Genomic DNA, 19,113 nt, shown 5'->3' with positions numbered 1-19,113 from the left:
ACAAGACAAACTCAAAATAATCACCTAAACATTGCTGCAACATTAACCTCAATTCTAAACTAAACCTTAAAATATCCTTAAACTAAAATTAGAGCTATGTACAACCGCCACCCGTCTCCGGGTGGCCTGGTTAGTCCCTGTCAGGCCCATGCCTTGTGCGGCCTGATAGCCGCCTGGATGCTAGGGTTTCCTCGCAGCTGGTGAGCTGGAGACCCTTGTCTCTGGGACAGCTCGTTGCTACTGCTCCTGTGAGTCCCTCACCGCTGGAGGCGGCTGGCTGGTGGTCCCTACTCTGAGCGGCCTCTGTACTTCTGACCTTCGGCCTTTCCTGTCGGGCTGCCCTTCTCCCAGGGTAGAATCGCTGAGGCTCAGATGCCGGTGACCACGGTATCTTTGGCCGTGGTGTACGGAGGGTCCTTCTCAGGGCTTGGGTTACTGGGGGTGTGTCCGAATCCCAAACGATGGATGGGATAGCCCCTCCAGTACTGCACTTCACCGCCCCTATAGGCACGGTTTCTGAGCCTGCCACATTCCCTGTGGGCCTTCCACCGTCGGGGGCGGCCAACAGAGGGTCCCTGTCCTGAGGACGGTTCACCCCTCCCGGCTGCCCTCTGTGGTTGGCTGACCCTGGGTTGTACAGCTTGCACTGGTTGATGTGGAACCACTTAGTACGGCGGGGCAGCTTTATGGCATAGACCATCGGGCTTGCCTTGTCCACAATGCTATATGGCCCCATATATAATGCTTCAAAAACCCCGACCCGAGCATCGTTCCTCACCATGACCTGGTCCCCTATCTCCCATTCGTGGTGTTTGCTGGGTTCTAGCAGCAATCGGTTACTCTGATGCTGTCTGCCCATGTTACTAGCAGCCTGCCAGTGAATCTGTTTGAGGTGTTCAAACAGGTTCCTGACAAACCGGTCCCGGTTCACCTCTCTGAGCTGACCTTCTGTGAGCACCGGGGCTAGGACATGGGTGGGGGTCCGCATGATCCGGCCAGTCATGAGCTCATATGGGGAATACCCGGTGCTCTTTGACTGGCTAGCTCGGATCCCCATTAGGACCAATGGTAAGACCTCCACCCACTTTTGGGGTGAGTCTCCCGTTTCCTTCCTTTCTTTGATGGTGCGGTTTAAATGCTCCACAATACCCGATGACTGTGGATTGTGGGCAACGTGCCATTTCCCCTCAATGCCGAGCACCTTAAGGGTTGCCTGCATTACCTGCCCGGTGAAATGGCTCCTTTGGTCCGACTCCACATACTGTGGGAGTCCCCACCAGGAGAACACTTCCCTCACTAGAATCTTAGCTGTCCCTAGTGTGGTGGCTGTTCGGCAGGGGAAGGCTTCAACCCATTTTGAGAACACGTCCACCAGGACTAGGCAGTATTTGTCGCCTCCCTGGCCGGTGGGTAGGGGCCCGATGTAGTCAATTTGGATTGACTGCCATGGTCCCTCTACCCTCCTGACGTGTCCTAGGGACACCTTCCTTTTCTGGGGGTCAGGGTTGTTCGCAGCACACACCAGGCAGTTCGCACAGAACTCGCGGACGTCCTCCCTGAGTCCCGGCCACCATCCTGCCTGTTCCACCCGTTGCCAGGTGGTCTCAGGCCCGGGGTGTCCCGCTCCTGGACCCTCATGGGCCAGTTTTAGGAATTCCCTCTGGTGCTGCTGTGGCACGACCCATTGTCCCTCTTTAAACAACATGCCTTCCTTAACGGTAATGGCTGCTGTGCCGTACGGACCTTCTACTCTCTCTCCTCTAGCTAGCGCGTTCAGGACAGCTTTCAGGACTGGGTCCTGTGCCTGAACTGTTTTTAAGTCCGGGGCCAAAGCTATCCCTGTACTCTCTGCTGCCCTGTTCTTATTCTTGACCGCTGCTATGCGGCTGGTGTCATAGGGGTCCCAGAACTTTCCCGTGCGGGCACCTTCTTTGGCCAGTTTGTCAGCCTGTTGGTTTCCCTCTGCACGGGGTTCGGTTTTTGAATGGGCCTTCACCTTATGTATGTAGACCTTTGCTTCTTCCCCCACCACTGTCATGATTTTCTCCAGCAGGGGCTTGATTGCCAGGGGTCTCCCGTCAGTGGACGTGTATCCGTGACGGGACCAGATAGCCAGGTACACCGTACATGAATTGCAGGTGAACATACTGTCCGAGCAAATCGTGTACGGGGTAGGGAATTCCTCGGAGTGGATCACCACGTACATTACGGCGGACAGTTCAGCATGCTGAACGCTCATGGTGCTGGGGAGCTTGATTGCCAGGGCAATACCTGCCCTTGGGTCATAGACTCCGCACCCAGTGAGTCGCTCGCCAGCAGATACCATGCTGGACCCGTCCACGTAGATGTCCCGGCCTGTAGGGTGTAACCCCGCCCGAAGGCCAATGTTTACCTCCCATACCCTTTCTATGGAGCATCTGTGGGCTTTCCCTGGATAGATTAGGTTGGCTGCGAGCCTTGGCTCGCGGGGGCCTTCTACTCTGAGGTCCATCTGGGAGAGGAGCAGGGTCCAGCGAGCAATGCGGGCACTGCTCACTGTCCCGTCCTTAATCCTCCCATCTAGGAGCATCTGAGTAGGTGTGTGGTGGGTTAGGAGTGTTAGAGGAGACCCTCCCGTGAAGATCAAGGATCTTTTCACTGCCCAATGTGTGGCTAGGAGGTGTCTCTCACAGTTGGAGTACCCTTTCTCCACATCTGTGAGGATCCTGGAGGAGTAAACCACCGGTCTCAGCTGGCCGTGCCGCTCTTGAAGCAGCACTGAGCTCAAACTGTCCCCGCTGGCTGCCACCTCCAGGAAAAACTCCTTTCCTACATCTATCGCTCCTAAGGCTGGCGCGGTCTGCAAGTCCTTCTTGAGCTGATTAAATGCTGCCTCGCAACCCTCATCCCAGTCCCACTCTACCCCCTTGTGTAGGAGCCTGAGCAGAGGGGCTGCGGTGGCTGCATACTCCTCAATGAAGTCTCTGCAGTACCCGGTGAGTCCTAGAAAGGACCTTACCCCTGTCACTGTGTTGGGGGCTGGTAACTCCTGTACTGCCTCCCTTCTAGCCTTGTCTATGGCCCTATCCCCAGCGCGCAGTCAGCCCCAGGAATTTGACTTCCTTCTGGCCGATCTGTGCCTTCTTGGGGTTTACTTTAAACCCTTCTTCTTTTAGCAGCTCCAGCAGCTCAGCCAGCAGTGGGCCATGCTCCTCCCCCTGATCGGTGAACAGAAGCAGGTCATCCACATACTGCACCAACTGCTGGGGTCTGCTAAAGCCCTTTAAACAGTTCGCCATACATTGGTGAAAAATGCTGGGACTATTGTGGAAGCCTTGGGGAAGACAGTTCCACGTGTATTGTTGGCCCTTAAAGGTAAGGCGAACTTGTACTGGTCCTCCCGTTTTAAAGGAATGGACCAGAACCCATTTGAAATATCCAGCACCGTGAAAGTGGTCGCTGATGCTGGAATACTCCCTATGAGATCCGCTACGGCTGCTACAGTGGGTGCACAGGCAGGGATATTCTTATTTAGTACTCGATAGTCCACGGTGGCCCTCCATGAGTTGTCCGGTTTCTTAACCGGCCACAGTGGAGAGTTCACATGAGTAGCTATCAGTCTTAACACCCCTTGCTCTACCAGTGATCCCAGCGCCGTTGTCAGGTCTGCCTCTGCCTCCCTGGGGAAGTTATATTGCTTTTGTGGTCGGGTCATGGGGTCCCCTACTATACTAACTTCCACCCCCGTTACCCTACCACAGTCATGTTTGTGGGTGGCAATTGCTGCAAGATGTGCCCGTACATATGCCTGGTACTCCACTGGGGTGTTACTGACCAGTAATTCCAAGTCATAGCCCTCCTTTGGCTTCACGGTACACAAGGTTCCCTTGGCCCCTTTTTCTGGGATCACCGCCACCTCACCTTTCCCTGTCAGTCACTATGGCTCCCCATAGACAGTGGTTCCTGAGATCCACTAGGATCTGGTGGCCAATGATAAAATCAGCTCCCAGGATCCCTTTTCCCTTCTGCTCCCATTTCATCAGGACACACTTCCATTTGGTTTTGAGTGTCCCTAACTGAATGGTGAGCGGGATGGAAAATGAACCAGTTTGCTCATTGCCTGTGAACCCCACTAGACTGTACGGGACCCCGTTCAATAGAGGTGAGGTAGCTGGGTTATCTGCATATATAAGGGTGCTGGAAGCACCAGTATCTAGCAGGTAGGTTCCTTTCACTTTCTCCACCTCCATCGTAACGCACGGTCTCTTCCAGGCATCGTACTCTAGGGAACACAGGTACACAGGCTGCACTGGCCTTAGTCATGCATCTGGGTGGGTTGGAGCAGAGGGTTTTACCGTACCGGCTACTGGGCCGGTTGCGATAGCTACTGCTCCCTGTCCGTTTATGAGTGTCTGTAGGGCGGCTACGATGTCTCATATGTGTCGGGTGTTCCTGCCCCGGCCTTACGGGCTGGGGCTGGAGTGGCCTTTCCCTTAGTCTCTTTCCAGGGTTCCTACAATCCTTCCTCCCGTGCCCACTTTTCCCACACCCAAAACACTCACCCCCTTTATGGGGAGGGTTCCCACCTTCCTGATGTCACTCTCTCTTGCCTTGGCTGGGTTTAATCTCATGGACCCTCCCTTTAGAGGAGGGCTCCTCTGTCCCTCTACTGTTCCATTAAGCCAGTGTCAACTGCCTGACCACTGTCTCCTCGGTGGTTCTGGGATCTCTTGGATCGAACCAGACCTCGGCTTTTGCCTTTACTCCAGGTAAGCTGTTTGCCACCAGGCTGCGGAGCCAGTGAGCCAGCTCGTTAGGGTTCAGGTGGGCCCGGTCAAGAACCCCACTATAGGCCCTTTCGTAGACCGGCCACAACCTGTCGGCGAAAGCCTGTGGAATCTCCCCATCGAGCTGCACTGTCTTCTCCACTCGGGAGAAAGGACTCCCGTCATTCATACCCATGGCCTCTAGAACCTCCTCCTTAACCGTAGCGTAAGTGTTTCGCCCCTTTTTGCTGTCTGCAGAAAGGGAATGGCACAGCTTGGTGTCTAACGAGAAGAGCAACAGCTTAGCCTGCTCTGAATCATAGCACCCGTTAATATCCCCTGTGTGTTCCACTTCCAGGAAGTCTACCGAGGGATCCCCCTGTTGGGTGAGCTTACTTAGGTGGCCTATCATAGCCCTCAGTTTTTGGGTGTCGTGGGGGACTACGAAGTTGCTTTCTAGGGTCCTGCTGCCCCATTGGCATCAGGCTGGCCAAACTTCTGCTGCCGGACCGGGTGCATTGGCCCTGGTTCCGGCCCTTCTTGTATTGGCTCGCCCTCTTCCCACTGCTGCCAAGCCGTATTAAAACTCGGGGCTGCCGGTGTTGGTAGTTCACAATCCTTGCCTGCCCCGCACTCTGGCTGACACCCCTGCTGCTCCGGGCCATTCCCGGGAGCTACAGGCGGTGACTGAGGGGTTTCTCCTTGCCCAATCAGGTGTTCCTGGGCTAAACCCGGGTTTATCAGGCACACCATGCCTTTAGCGCGGGATAGAGCAAGGTTCAAGCTTTGGATCTGCTGCTGGCAGGGGCCGTGGTCTCCTGCCGCAAATTCCCTGGCACTGGCTACCTTATAGGCTACCTGAATGTCTCTCACCCTCTCCCCGTACTCTTTAACTTGCTTGGCGAGGCAGGAATTCTCTTCCCGCAATGCCCGTTCGCTATTCTTGGCTTCAATAATCTGACACTGTAAAAGGTCCAGTTGGGTTTTGTGCCTTTCTTTAGTGAGCTCTCTACTTTCCTTTAACTGTCCCACCTCTGTCCACAGCCTTTCCCCGACTGTGGCCCTTGCGCTGGACCTCTCTTCTGCCTGCCTCAATACTTCCTTTAATTTCTCATTCTCCTCATCTAGAAGCCGGATCTGTTGCTGAAGGCAAATTAGCCAAATGGCCTTCTCTATAGACTTTTTATGGTCCTTGCTCTCAGTCCATTGAGCTGCAGCATCTTCTGGACGCTCAGCATACAATAGATCGAGTAAACACTCCTTAGCCACATTTACCTTCTTAAACACATACGAGGAAATACCCTCTTCCGTTTTGCTTCGTTTCCTGAAACCAGTCTCTCTCTTATCACGTCCCTTGCACCAGTGTCCCATCTGGGTCGCCATTATGTAAGGGGTGGTTTGCAGGGGGTCAGCTTTCCCTTCTGACCTTATATGAGCAGTTCCGAATCGCTCCCACACCCTTGGTTCTAGACACTGGAATTATGAAGGGACTGTGACAGACTTGGACAGACAATCGGTTTCAAGGTAGGAAGCAGGTATGGCTTTATTGTGTTTACAAAGAAGTAAAAGGCACACCTTTAATAACACACACAGACCAATACACACTGAGGGGTACAACACATTGAATAAATTGTCCAATTACAGTCTGTGGGGAAAAGAATACAGCTTAAACTCTAAATGGGGTAAGAAGGCGAATGCAGATACATTTACACAAGTTATCCCAGCCTCCCTCCTCCCAATTCCCCTAACTAACAAAGTTATAGCTCTGCGGGGTTCAGGGGCTATGCTCACCAATCCCCTTTTTGACAGTTGCTGGTGAATCGTGGTTTCGGGGTTCGCTGCACTTGGCCTTCTAGGCGAGCCGTACCCCGGTCGGAGGAGAGGACTTCGGACTGCGTAGTCTTCGGTTGGGGTGCGTCCGTTGATGCGGTAAGTTGCGTTTTGGATGTATGGGGTAAGTACCCACTTTCTTTGGTTAGGAATAGTTTAGTTAGTCCCTTTTGGTAATTTCTCACCCGTTGGTCGTTCCGAAGTAGATTGTAGAGTGGAAATAAATGTCGATTCTTCGGTTTTTGCTGAGTTGGTTTTGGTTGGTCGTTTCGCTGGTTGTGGTGGCTGACAACCTTCCGTTTCGTGGGCCTCGTGCTCGGTCAGTTCTTGAGGAGTTCTAGTTGTTTCCTTCACTGCTCCATTTCTTCACTCGCCAGCTCCGGCTGCTTGTGTCTGTGTCTGTGTTCCAGTCTGTGCTCTGCTTCCCTCCTGTCTTCTGCTAGTTTCTGTGTTCTGCTAGTCTGCGTGCTGCTCCTTGCTGGTCTTTTTTTTGTAAAAACTGGGGGATAGATATATTCCAAAAAAAAAGGCTCCGTTATCTCCCATCAAATCTCTTGGGCTCTGTTTGAACTGTTCTGTCCACTGATTTTCAAATGTCTCCTTTGTCAGCAGTAACTCGATTAGGGTGTGAGAATGTGCTATCACTGGTTTTGCATTGTTTTAGAATTGTCCAGTTTCTTGACCATGATTTCCATTGTGCTTAATTGGGTAATTCGATTATCTCTTAGAGGGTGAATAGTTCCCTCAGACAGTCTGGGGTCTTTAATACACGAATTTGGCCCCACCTCCTGTATTTGGTAACTCTTTTTTTTTGCAGCCAAAATGTTGTAGAATCTTAAAATTGATATGCTCCTTCCCATAGATGTTTAGGGGATCTCAAGCTTCTGTAATTTAGGTCCATTTTGAATTCCCTTTCCCAAGAGTCCAAACACTGGGGTGGGGGGGGTCTCCATGAATGCATCGCCTTTTATCCCCCGTAGGCTTCGTCTGCCCCTTTAAACTCATTTTAAAAGCCCAGAAAGGGATTCTTCTCCTCTGTAGGGGAAAGGTACCTGGAATTTTTGCGAGATATTGGTAAATTCTACATACGGCACAGCTCTGGCTTTTTTTGGTGCACTGATTTGGCGTCCGGGGTGATGCGTATCACAACTTTGGTACCTTTGGAAGTCCCGACACCAGGTTGAAATAGTGACTCAAATTTCTGTAGGACCTGTGAGCATGAACTTCGCTCCACAGATGAAATGGCGTGCACATCCCCCCATTTCCAGTTCATCTCGGCTAGCCAGCTCCTCCCCAAAAGCATGGTACCATTTTCCGGGACAATCCAGAGCAGCAGCTGGTTCTCTGATCCATTATGTGTGACCACCAACATTGCACTGCCTAGCACTGGGATGATCTCTTTGGTGTACATCCGTAATTGTATGTCAATGCATTCTAGTTTGGGTCTGCTAGCTCTGTGTGGCCATAGTTTCTCGAATTGCTGGACACTCATAAGTGACTGGCTGGCCCTTGTGTCCAGCTCCATGCGTACCTGGATGCCATTTAATAGGACTTACATCATCATTGGAGGCATTTTAGTATATGAGCTGTGGATGTTTGTCACATGAACCCGCTGAACTTCAGCATCCATTGCTTTGTCCCAAGCATCAACCTGCCTTGCAGACTCCTCTTCTGGATCATCTGCCTCGTAAATTAGCCTCGCTGCAGGCTTCCTGCACATTCTGGCTAAATGTCCACTGAACTTACAATTTCTAGAGATAAATTGTTGAAACCTACAGGTTTTTGCAGCATGTCTGCCCCCGCACCTTCAGCATGAGCTGAGATCGTTGTGAACAAAAGGGCTGTTACCAGGCATTCCTCCCTGATTGTCTCTTTGTTTACTCTTGAGCACTCTGTTGGTGGGTGTCAATGGCCCCATCCCGGGACGCATTGTCCACCGTGATTGCGTAAATGTCCATTCAACCTGCCATTGGCTCAGTTGAGGACCCACTCTAGAGTCTGTTGCTGCCTGGGTGGTGTCTAAATTGCCCTTGTCTGCCTGCGGGGTTCTGAGTCGCATTTACAATGTTAACTCCCTGATCCATCGCCACGTAGGAAGCAGAGTTGCGTGCATATGTTATCTTGGTTTCCTCCTCCCCCGCCATGAAGGTCTGAGCCATCAACGACGCCGCTTCCAAGGTCAAGTCTTTGGTCTCAATTAGCTTTCTGAAAATACCGGCATGACCAATGACCTCAACAAAGAAATCCCTTAACATCTCCCCCCTGCAGGCATCTGTGAACTTACAGAGGCTGGCCAAGCGCCAAAGTTCCGCAAGGAAGTCCGATATGCTCTGACCTTCCCGACATCGGTGTGTATAGAATCGGTGTCAGGCCATGTGTATACTGCACGGTTTGAGGTGCTCACCGATCAGTTTGCTGAGCTCTTCAAAGGTTTTGTCCGCCGGCTTCTCAGGTGCGAGCAGGTCTTTCATCAGCGCGTATGTCTGAGGTCCACAGCTGGTCAGTAGATGCGCCCTTCGCTTGTCAGCCGCTGCATCTCCCAGCCAGTCCTTCATGACAATGCTCTGCTGAAGCCTCTCAACGAAATGGTCCCAGTCCTCACCAACACAGTACCATTCCTCTGTACTACCGGTGGCCATTCTCGTGAGTCGTTGATTCCCGTTTCTCGTCGCCAAATGTAATGTCGTTGCACAACACGATAAATTCACACGAGGTACATTCTGCAGACAAGGTCAATCTGTGACCTGAACCTTTATTCACAGGTCAAAGAAATGATGACCCTGCGTGGGACCTCCCTTTATATACCTGGATGACCAGGTGAGGAGTGTCTCCCACAAGTTCACCCCCTGTGGTCAAGGTGTGTATTTCTTAGGTGTATACAGTATGCAGTGTTGTTATGAAGGTTATAGTTACATGAAGGTTACATACATGACAATTCCAGTGCTAGGCAGCGCCACGATAGTTGTGACCCACAAAGATTCGGAGAACAGGTTGCCACTCTGGATTGTCCCAAGGGACGGTCCCGCACTACTGGGGAGGAGTTGGCTTGCTGTCATGAACTGGAAATGGGGCGATGTCAGTGCAATTTCTTCTATGGAGCGAATATCATGCTCACAGGTCCTGGAAAAATTTGACTCACTATTTCAACCCGGCATTGGCACTTTCATGGGAACCAAGGTAGTGATTCACATAAACCCGGACGCCAGGCCAGTATACCACAAGGCCAGAGCAGTGCCATACGTGATGCAGGAAAAGATAGAAGGCGAATTGGACCGCCTGCTGAGGGAAGGCATCATCTCGCCAGTCGAATTCAGTAACTGGGCGAGCCCGATTGTGCCGGTGCTCAAGGCAGATAAGTCGGTCAGGATATGTGGTGATTACAAGGCCACCATCAATCGGGTGTCACTCCAATACCAATACCCGCTACCGAGAGTGGAGGACCTTTTTTGCGACGCTATCCGGTGGCAAACTTTTTCAAAACTGAACTTGACCTCAGCTTACATGACCCAGGAGCTAGCGAGTGAGTCAAAGAAGCTGACCACCATCACGGCACACAAGGGGTTGTTTGAGTATAACAGATGTCCGCTCGGGATTCGCTCGGCTGCCGCGATCTTTCAACAAAACATGCAAAGTCTCCTCAAGTCGATTCCAAGGATGGTGGTTTATCAAGTCGACATCCTCATCATGGGTTGCGATACTGAAGAACACCTCCACAACCTGGACCAGGTAGGTCTGCGACTGAAAAAGGCGAAGTGCATCTTCCTAGCTCCAGAGGTAGAATTCCTGGGGATGAGGGTAGCAGCAGACGGGATCAGACCTACCGCATCCAAAACGGAAGCGATCCAGAGAGCGCTCAGGCCCCGTAACACAACGGAGCTGCGTTCGTTCCTGGGGCTCCTGAACTATTTTGGTAACTTTCTTCCCAAATTGAGCACGCTGTTAGAGCCGCTACACGTGCTCCTGCGCAAAGGTCGTGAATGGGTCTGGGGGGACAGCCAAAAAGGGCTTTTGATAGAGCACGCAATTTGTTATGCTCCAACAATCTGTTAACGCTATATGACCCATGTAAGAAACTTGTTTTAACGTGCGATGTGTCGACCTATGGGGTCGGGTGTGTGTTCTGGCATGTTAATGCCAAGGGTCAGTTACAGCTGGTAGCTTATGCCTCCAGAAGTTTGTCCCAGGCAGAAAGGGGCTACTGGATGGTAGAAAAGGAAGCGCTTGTATGTGTATATGGAGTAAAAATAATGCACCAGTACCTGTTTGACAGGAACTTTGAGCTGGAGACAGATCACAAACCCCTAACGTCCCTTTTGGCCGACAACAAGGCCATAAATGCAAATGCGTCGGCCCGCATACAGAGGTGGGCACTCACGTTAGCCGCCTATGACTTTCCCATTTGGCACAGACCGGGCTCTGAAAACTGCGCCGATGCACTAAGCAGGCTCCCACTAGCCACCACCAAGGGGGCTACCGAGCATGCTGCTGAGATGGTCATGGCTGTCGAAGCTTTCGAAAGCGAAGGCTCACCTGTGACAGCCCGTCAGATCAAAGTCTGGACAAATAGAGACCCGCTACTGTCTTTAGTCAAGAAATGTGTCCTGAATGGGGACTGGGCAGCCACGTATGGGGCATGCCCTGACGAATTCAAACCACTTCACAGGTACAAGGATGAACTCTCGATTCAGGCCGATTGCCTACTATGGGGAAACCGCATATTCATGCCCCAGATGGGCAGAGAAACGTTCATCCGAGAACTCCACAATGAGCACCCGGGCATTGTCATGATGAAGGCAATTGCCAGGTCACACGTTTGGTGGCCAGGGATAGATGCTGACCTGGAACTTTGTGTTCGCAGGTGCAGCATGTGTGCCCAGCTGGGCAATGCAGCCAGGGAAGCCCCCCTTAGCCCCTGGTCCTGGCCTGCCAAGCCATGGTCACGCATCCATGTGGACTACGCAGGTCCTTTCATGGGTAAAATGTTTTTGGTTGTAGTAGACGCCTACTCCAAATGGATTGAGTGTGACATTCTCAATTCAAGCACATTCTCTGCCACGATAGAAAGTCGACGGACAATGTTCGCCACCCATGGTCTACCGGACGTCTTGGTCAGCGACAATGGCCCATGCTTTACTAGCATTGAATCCCAGGACTTCATGGCAGGAAATGGTATCAACCATGTCAGAACGGCACCGTTCAAGCCGGCCTCAAAAGGCCAGGTGGAACGAGCAATGCAGATAATCAAACAGGGGATGCTCAGAATCCAAGGGTGTTCCCTACAAAGCCGCTTATCACGCCTCCTGTTGGCCAATAGATCCCGACCACACTCGCTCACAGGGGTTCCACCCGCAGAGCTGTTAATGAAAAGGATGCTCAAAACCAGGTTATCCCTTATGCACCCCAACATGAAAGAAATTATTGAGAGCAGGCGCCAGTCACAATGCAACTACCATGATGGGAATGCGAGGGCGTGATGTATTGATGTCAATGACCCTGTTTTTGTCCTCAACTACGCTGCAGGGCCTAAATGGCTCGCAGGCACTGTGATTGCCAAAGAGGGGAACAGGATTCTGGTAGTTAAACTTACCAATGGACAAATCTGCCGCAAACACGTGGATCAAACAAAAAGGAGGTTCAGCAACCCCATAGAAGAAGCAGAGGAAGAACACGATGTAGAGTTCACTCCTCCACAGGTGACTGAACACCGGAACCAAGCGGAGGAGAGCCCAGTCACTGTGGGCAGCCCGGACAGGCCTGAGGCACAGCAAACAGCAGACACTCAGGCCAGCGTCCAACAACCGGAGCCCCAACTCAGGCGCTCTACAAGGGAGCGTAAACCACCAGAGAGACTTAACCTGTGATCCCAATAAGACTTTGGGGGGGAGGTGATGTCATGTATTCAACTGTCATTGTATCCCATGTATAAACTGACCTAAGTTGTACACCGTGAGAACATTGACCACTAGGTGGTGAACTTGTGGGAGACACTCCTAACCTGGACTTTCAGGTATAAAAGGGGAAGCTCCACCCACCTTCATCACTTCAGTGCTGGCTAATAAAGGTTACTGGTCACAGAGTGACCTTCTCTCTAGTGTGGGCCTCGTGTGCATCTCACTTGCTGCCTCAAACCCTACCCGTGCCCGTTGTCTCAGACTTCTGCTTCCTCACCATGACCTCAAGGTTTTTTCTGCTTTTTGCGCAAAGGCGCATTTGTTATTAGTGGCATTGGACAGGGACAGACCTAGCAGACAGCCTTGTGGAAGGCCCGGGTTCCTCTTCGGAATCTTTTTCAGCCTGTGGATGAACCCCCGGCACACCACCTGACTTTGGTCTGGGGATTGGAAAGTGAGTGTTAGCAGTTGATGCTGCCAATTGCTGTTGGGCAATGACAGCCTGGGTGTGTCCACTTATTGCAGCAGCTATTTCCGACATTCCCTCCCGAATCTGTACCGACACTGCACCAGCTGCCTCCGACATTCCCTCCCTCATCTCCGACATCCCCTCCCTCACCTGTCCCGACATTGCTCCCATTCCTCCAGACAGTGTTGCTATTTCTACTGAAAGTCTCCCTAATTCTACCCTCACCCCACCCATGGTGGCCAGGAGCGATCTGGTTAGCTCAATGCTTTCCCTACTCATTCCCATGATTTATCCTGTATCTCCTGCATCCTGCATTTCAGGTTGAGATCTCTTTCCCATCCTCCTCAGCTGTCTCCCAGGTGTGGTCTGCTGCAACCCTCTGGGACCCGCAGCCTCAGACTGTACACCATGAAATGTCGCATCGGTTGCATCACCCAGCAAAGGCTTGGCATCCTCAGGGGGTTCACCGACTCCAGTTGCAATGTAACCACCTCAGTGTTGGGGTCTTCCTGCTGCCCTTCATTGTCCAGCTCATCCTCATCCTGAAGTAGATGAATAATATCTGGACTGATGGCTTCCTGATCTTCTGCTTCAGCTTCTGTCTCTTCCTGATGCGCAACATCTGCAAAACATAACAGAGCAGATGTTTGGTTAGCAGCAGGGGAGGGAGAAGAGGGGGCAGGGTGATATGAGTACGTGGCAGGGCTTACCCTCTCTCAGTAACTAGGGCCCAGTGTCCACATTGGTGGTTGATCTCCTCTTGCGAAATTGAATTATATCAGCGATCCTCTGTTCCATAGCTGTTAGTTGCAGCTTACTTGGCACACCTCCTTCAGTTTTTGACCTTTCTCGTGTTGATCTGTGACATCTTCCTCTGCAATGATGAAAATTGAACTTTTTAAGAGAGGGTCCTTCTGTTGTGGTGGCCACACACACACACACACACACACACACACACACACACATTAGTCACATGTACAGATGTAATTGCAGTGCATAAATAATTAGAGTAACAGCTTGGCCAAGGTCCTGCCACTTCTTTTTGACCTGCATGCCGCTTCTCGGGGTCATGGCCATTGCATTGAACTCTTCTGCAACTTGTTCCCAAAGTTTTGCTCATAGAGAGTGTTTCAGTTTCTTTTGTCCCATTCTTCCTTTGTTCTCAAGCACATCCCATCGCCTCTCAATGATGTCTACCAGGGGCTAAATTTTTTCTGCTTGAATTCTCTTGGCCTTTCTCCCTTCCTTCTCCTTCTCCTTCCCCTTCCCTTGGATCCATCTTTTGCAGATAAAATTTAAATGTCCAGATCCAGCTCCGATCCCAATGTGTTCTCTCAAGCTGCTGATCCAGACCAGGAAGTTCAGTGTGGATGCGCAGACACACCCGTCACGTGGAAAAAGTTTTTTTTTCCGGCGCATGCTCACTGACTTTTCGGTGCACACTTGAAGCTCCACCCCCAGGCTTAACGACGGGTACCGCAGCACCAAAAATTAAATTTATGAGCCCGAAATCGATGCACTCACTGCCCACTGCTGCCGACTGCTGCCCACTGTTGCCGACATTCCTCCTCGGGTTCCGCCCAATGCCAGTTTCAATCTGGTCTGGAGTGGGCGGGAGGAGAGAGCCGCCGGGAACTGCCTGCTGACATCAGCAGATGGACGAGTGGCGTAAGTGGACTCCCGCCTGCTGAGATGCCAGATTGGTGCGGGCGGGAGTCAGCGGGAGCCGGCACCAGAACAGGGGTGGACTGCTGCGAGGAGGCTGGTCTGTCCCCGATGGGAGGTATAAAGAGCTGAAAAAAAAAGGTGAGTAAACATTTTTTAACTTTTTTCTTTACAGGGACTTACCTATATGGGGTCCCATGAAGGTGTTCCGATAATTTTTTTGGATGTATTTTCTTTGCAAGTCTTCGACCCTCCGTGGGCCAGATTCCATCCTTGGCGGTACTTGGGCGGCAAGCGCCTTTGCCGCCGAGATTGGGAGCTCCAGACGGCTGCCGCCCAGATTCACAGCATAAGTCCCTAATTTGCTGCCCACCACCCTTTGAAAGACCTTTTTGATGAAAACCCCGTCCAAAGTATCATCAGGTACCTCAGCAGCCATCAGTGGTCCTTTGGGCGGCACTTGAGCGGGCGGGGGCCTTCACCAAATTCGGGTCCTTACTTTGGCGAAAATTGTATATTTTTTTCAGCGCAAATGGGCACAAAAAAATCGGCCGTATATGCTCCTGGGTGCCAAAAATTGGCAAAGAGGAAAATAGAGGCCTTAAGTACTCCACTTCATGCAGAGCCCAGAAATTGCTTTTCGAACCACCAAGATTGGTGCCTTTCCAGGGCAGGAGAGTAGCATCAAAAAGGGGCAAGAAGTTGCTCTCCGATCCAGGCCAGTATCAAATAACTGCCCAAAAAACTTTCTTATTTAACCAAAATTAATTAATAAAATTAGATGATGTAAATTAATTGTGAAAGCTCTTTACCTTTTCACACATCTATAGGTGAAATGGAAGCATCCTTCCAAATTTCAGGAAGATTTCACTTTTCAGAAAGGATTCTGAACATCAGTTAAGATGACTCAGGCCTTAAACTATGAGATTATAATAGAGGGATAATTAATACATTGCATTATTTTAATGGAGATATTAACCAACTTCCTTTTAACAATTTGTCATCTCCACTAAAATTGCAGAGAGAGGAATTTCAAGCAGACATGTTAAGCGCTCATAACCAATTATCATATAGTGTAATTCCAAGATCTTGGGGGCCATAAGAAAATCCAAATATGCCTCAAGTACAGCCTCAGAACAACATCTCCCATTTGCCACACGAAGAATCCTATTGCCTTTACTAAGTTAGATTGACAATTTACTAAAATTTGTAGGCAGTTTTGTTGCAAACTCTGAGGCTACCTAAACTGATGTCTAGTTGGATCCTTATAATTGGCAAAAATAGACATTCATTCCGTTGATATGGACTCTTTCGAGGCCCTGTAAGGGAATCAAGGGGTATGGTGAGAAAGCAGGAATGGGGTACTGAAGTTGCATGTTCAGCCATGAACTCATTGAATGGCGGTGCAGGCTAGAAGGGCCGAATGGCCTACTCCTGCACCTAGTTTCTATGTTTCTATGTTTCTATGTTCAAATTTAGGTCCCACAGCTTCAAGGATTGAACATTAACCCACTATCCCATCCCAGTTCTCTAGGGAAGCTTACACTATATATGTAGGGTTTCATCAATGAAATCAGGGTATTGCCAACAAGTTATGACTTCACATGCAAGTTGATGGTACTTCTAGAATGCCTGAATCCATTGACAGCATGCAGATTAGGAATGTTTTAATTTCATTTTACTCCTGATACTTCCAATAAGTTAATCTTCAAGGTTCTAACAGTATGAGCTAACCAAGAAAGGCCAGAACCTCACTGTTTGGATAGAGTGCAGAGAGGTTTCTGCTGCATCTTGCCATGTTATACCTGACCTAAATATTTGATGCTGACAATGGGTGACAAAAACAGAAAAACTTTCCATTCTCCAGCACTGACATCCGTCCTCGCACTCATAAAAATGGAAAACACATCAAAAAGAATAACTGAGCACAAAACTCATCCATGGAACAAAGCATTTAAACCAATATTGTGCGAGGAGATTGATGGGTATAGTGTCTTGTTAAAAATATTACTATTTCTACAGAAAATATCCTGTAGAACTTTTGAAAGTTATTCCTTCCTCCCCACATTTCTCTGGAACACATGAAACTGCCTTGGGATATGTTATTTCATAGCTTCCCAGTCAATTCCAAAGCCCATTTCTAATCATTTACAATCAAAAAAACGTGGAACTCCACCTTCATCTATCTTTCTGACACATTACAATTACCAGCGTGTGAAAGTGCATTCTTTTAATTATCCTTAATCAATCCTAAATAATTAATTACTCCAGTGGGCACAGCTGCTGCACTACAAAATCTGAGATAAGTGTTGAATTTGAAACTTGTTTTGTTGTGTAAATAAAAGGATGCAAATTAGTTTTGTTTACAAGGTAGATAAGAAGAACATATATTAATGCTACCACAGAAGTTAGATACACAGTTATTTCATTTCTCTCCTCTTAAGAATTGTAAATTTATATTTCCTAATATTCAATGTTTTAACTGTATTTCGCAACAATGTAAACACGCAGGTTAAGTGCAATACAATGGGGACAATTTCCACCTTCTCTGCTTTGGCAATAAACCAGTGAATTGGATTGTCAGTCCATTATAGGATCTACCCAAACTTTCCCATGAAAATCAGGCAGGTTGTTTAATGGGCAGTGAACATGCTCTACTGGTTTACTGCTCAAGTAGTGAATCTGGAAGTTACCCCCCAAATCTTTACTGGAGGAGAATAGAGAGAGATGTGCTCTGCACCTGGCTATGTTACACCTCATCTAGAAATAGTAGAGGTGTAGCATCTGGGAGCAAAGTTGTTCGCTGTCACTCATCCTATTCAATGTAAGGGACAGTCTCAGAGTGTCTCCTTTCAACATTTCTGAAAAAATTGGGGTGCTCATTATTGCTGATGATATTGGGGTCAAAGTGCCGCCGATGGCCGCCAAGATAGCGGACGATACTTTCAGCGAGGTTTTCATCACCGAGATCCCTCGAAGGTCGGCGGGCAGCAAATCAATGACGTATGCCACCAATCTGGGCGATAGCGGGCGGGAGGTCTCATTCTCGGTGGCCGAGGTGCTTGCCGCTCAAGTGCCACTGAGGATGGAGTCGAGCCCATGGAGGGTGGAAGAGGTAAAAATAAAAATCATCACCAATAAAAAAAAACATCTGAGGACCTTCAGGGGACCCCATCCAGGTAAGTACCTGTAAAGAAATAATTTAAAAACATTCCACATCTTTTTGTTTTAAACAGGATCTTGACACTCACCATTCAGGACAGACCAGCCTCCACGCAGCGGTGCATCGCCGTCCTGCCACCGACTCCAGCCCGCACCAATCTGGCACCTCGGCGGACGGGAGTCTACTTACGCGCATCAGCTGTCCGCTGACGTCGGCGGGCACTTTCTGGTGGCTCTCCCCTCCCGCCCGCTCCAGGCCACATCGAAAGTGGCACTGGGCGGTTCGAGCAGAGGAATGTCGGCTGCAGTGAGCGGCACTCGGCAGTAAGTCCATCAAAATCGCCCCCATTGTATTGCTGCCAACCTAACTGAGAGATCTACTGTGCTCCCATCAGCTTTGGGCTTAAAGACAGAATTACAGCAGATTCAAAAAGGCTAGAAAATACATCAACAGAAGTGTTTAAAAGATTGCATTTCCTGGACAAGGCCCGTCTCAAGATTCTTCCCCAAAGGAAATAAATTTTACACACACAATGCTCACATTCCCCATGAGGAATTTCTACATCCACTACTGCACAAACCATATTTTTGTACACTTGAGTTTTTCATTACAATACAAATGTTGTGATATTGCGTAGGCTTACAACTTAAATTACACAAGCTTATTTTGTCATCGCACTCACTTTAACTACCTGTTTTCACATCTTAGTAAGGCCTTTCTGTTTTCACAGAAAAACAAATTGACTTGCAGATTCAGATCACCAAAACATAGGTAAATGTCATGAAATCTCAACCAATTAAAAAAAAAGGAATTTACTTATTCAATTTCCAAAATTCAGTGGTTTTTCAAGGCTGTAATTGATTTGTAGTTTATGTTTTGAGTTGTCAACATCTTTGAAGCTCTTCAACAGCTTTCACAAGTATTCACAAGATTGGTGTGTATGCTGTTTGATTCACAGAATGGCTGTTTCTTGTTTCTGTATTTAATGTAGTCCACAGTAATGTAGATCATGGCTCCAGATAAGTAAAGTGTACATCATGCCAGAGTTCAGAGTGTAGAACAGCATGGAGCTGTGATTCTCTAAAACCTGTGCATTGAAGCAACATTTCAAGAGTTATAGGACTCCAACACAACCACTATATTTGACAAGACCATGAGTTGCCGCAGTCATACCACAATGTTCGTTATCCATCTAAAATATCTGCACAGAATACCAGTGGAGAGTTTAAATGCAGCATTAATCATCACTTACTTAGTCAATACTTTAAGGTCTGGGTAATCTATTTTTGTTTTTTTTTCCTAAGAAACCAAGATAAAGGATCAAAAGTAAAAGCCACAATAAATCAGGAA

This window comes from Pristiophorus japonicus, chromosome 6, assembly GCF_044704955.1.
Source record: "Pristiophorus japonicus isolate sPriJap1 chromosome 6, sPriJap1.hap1, whole genome shotgun sequence".
Classification (NCBI taxonomy): domain Eukaryota; kingdom Metazoa; phylum Chordata; class Chondrichthyes; family Pristiophoridae; genus Pristiophorus; species Pristiophorus japonicus.
This window is presented reverse-complemented; position numbering follows the sequence as displayed.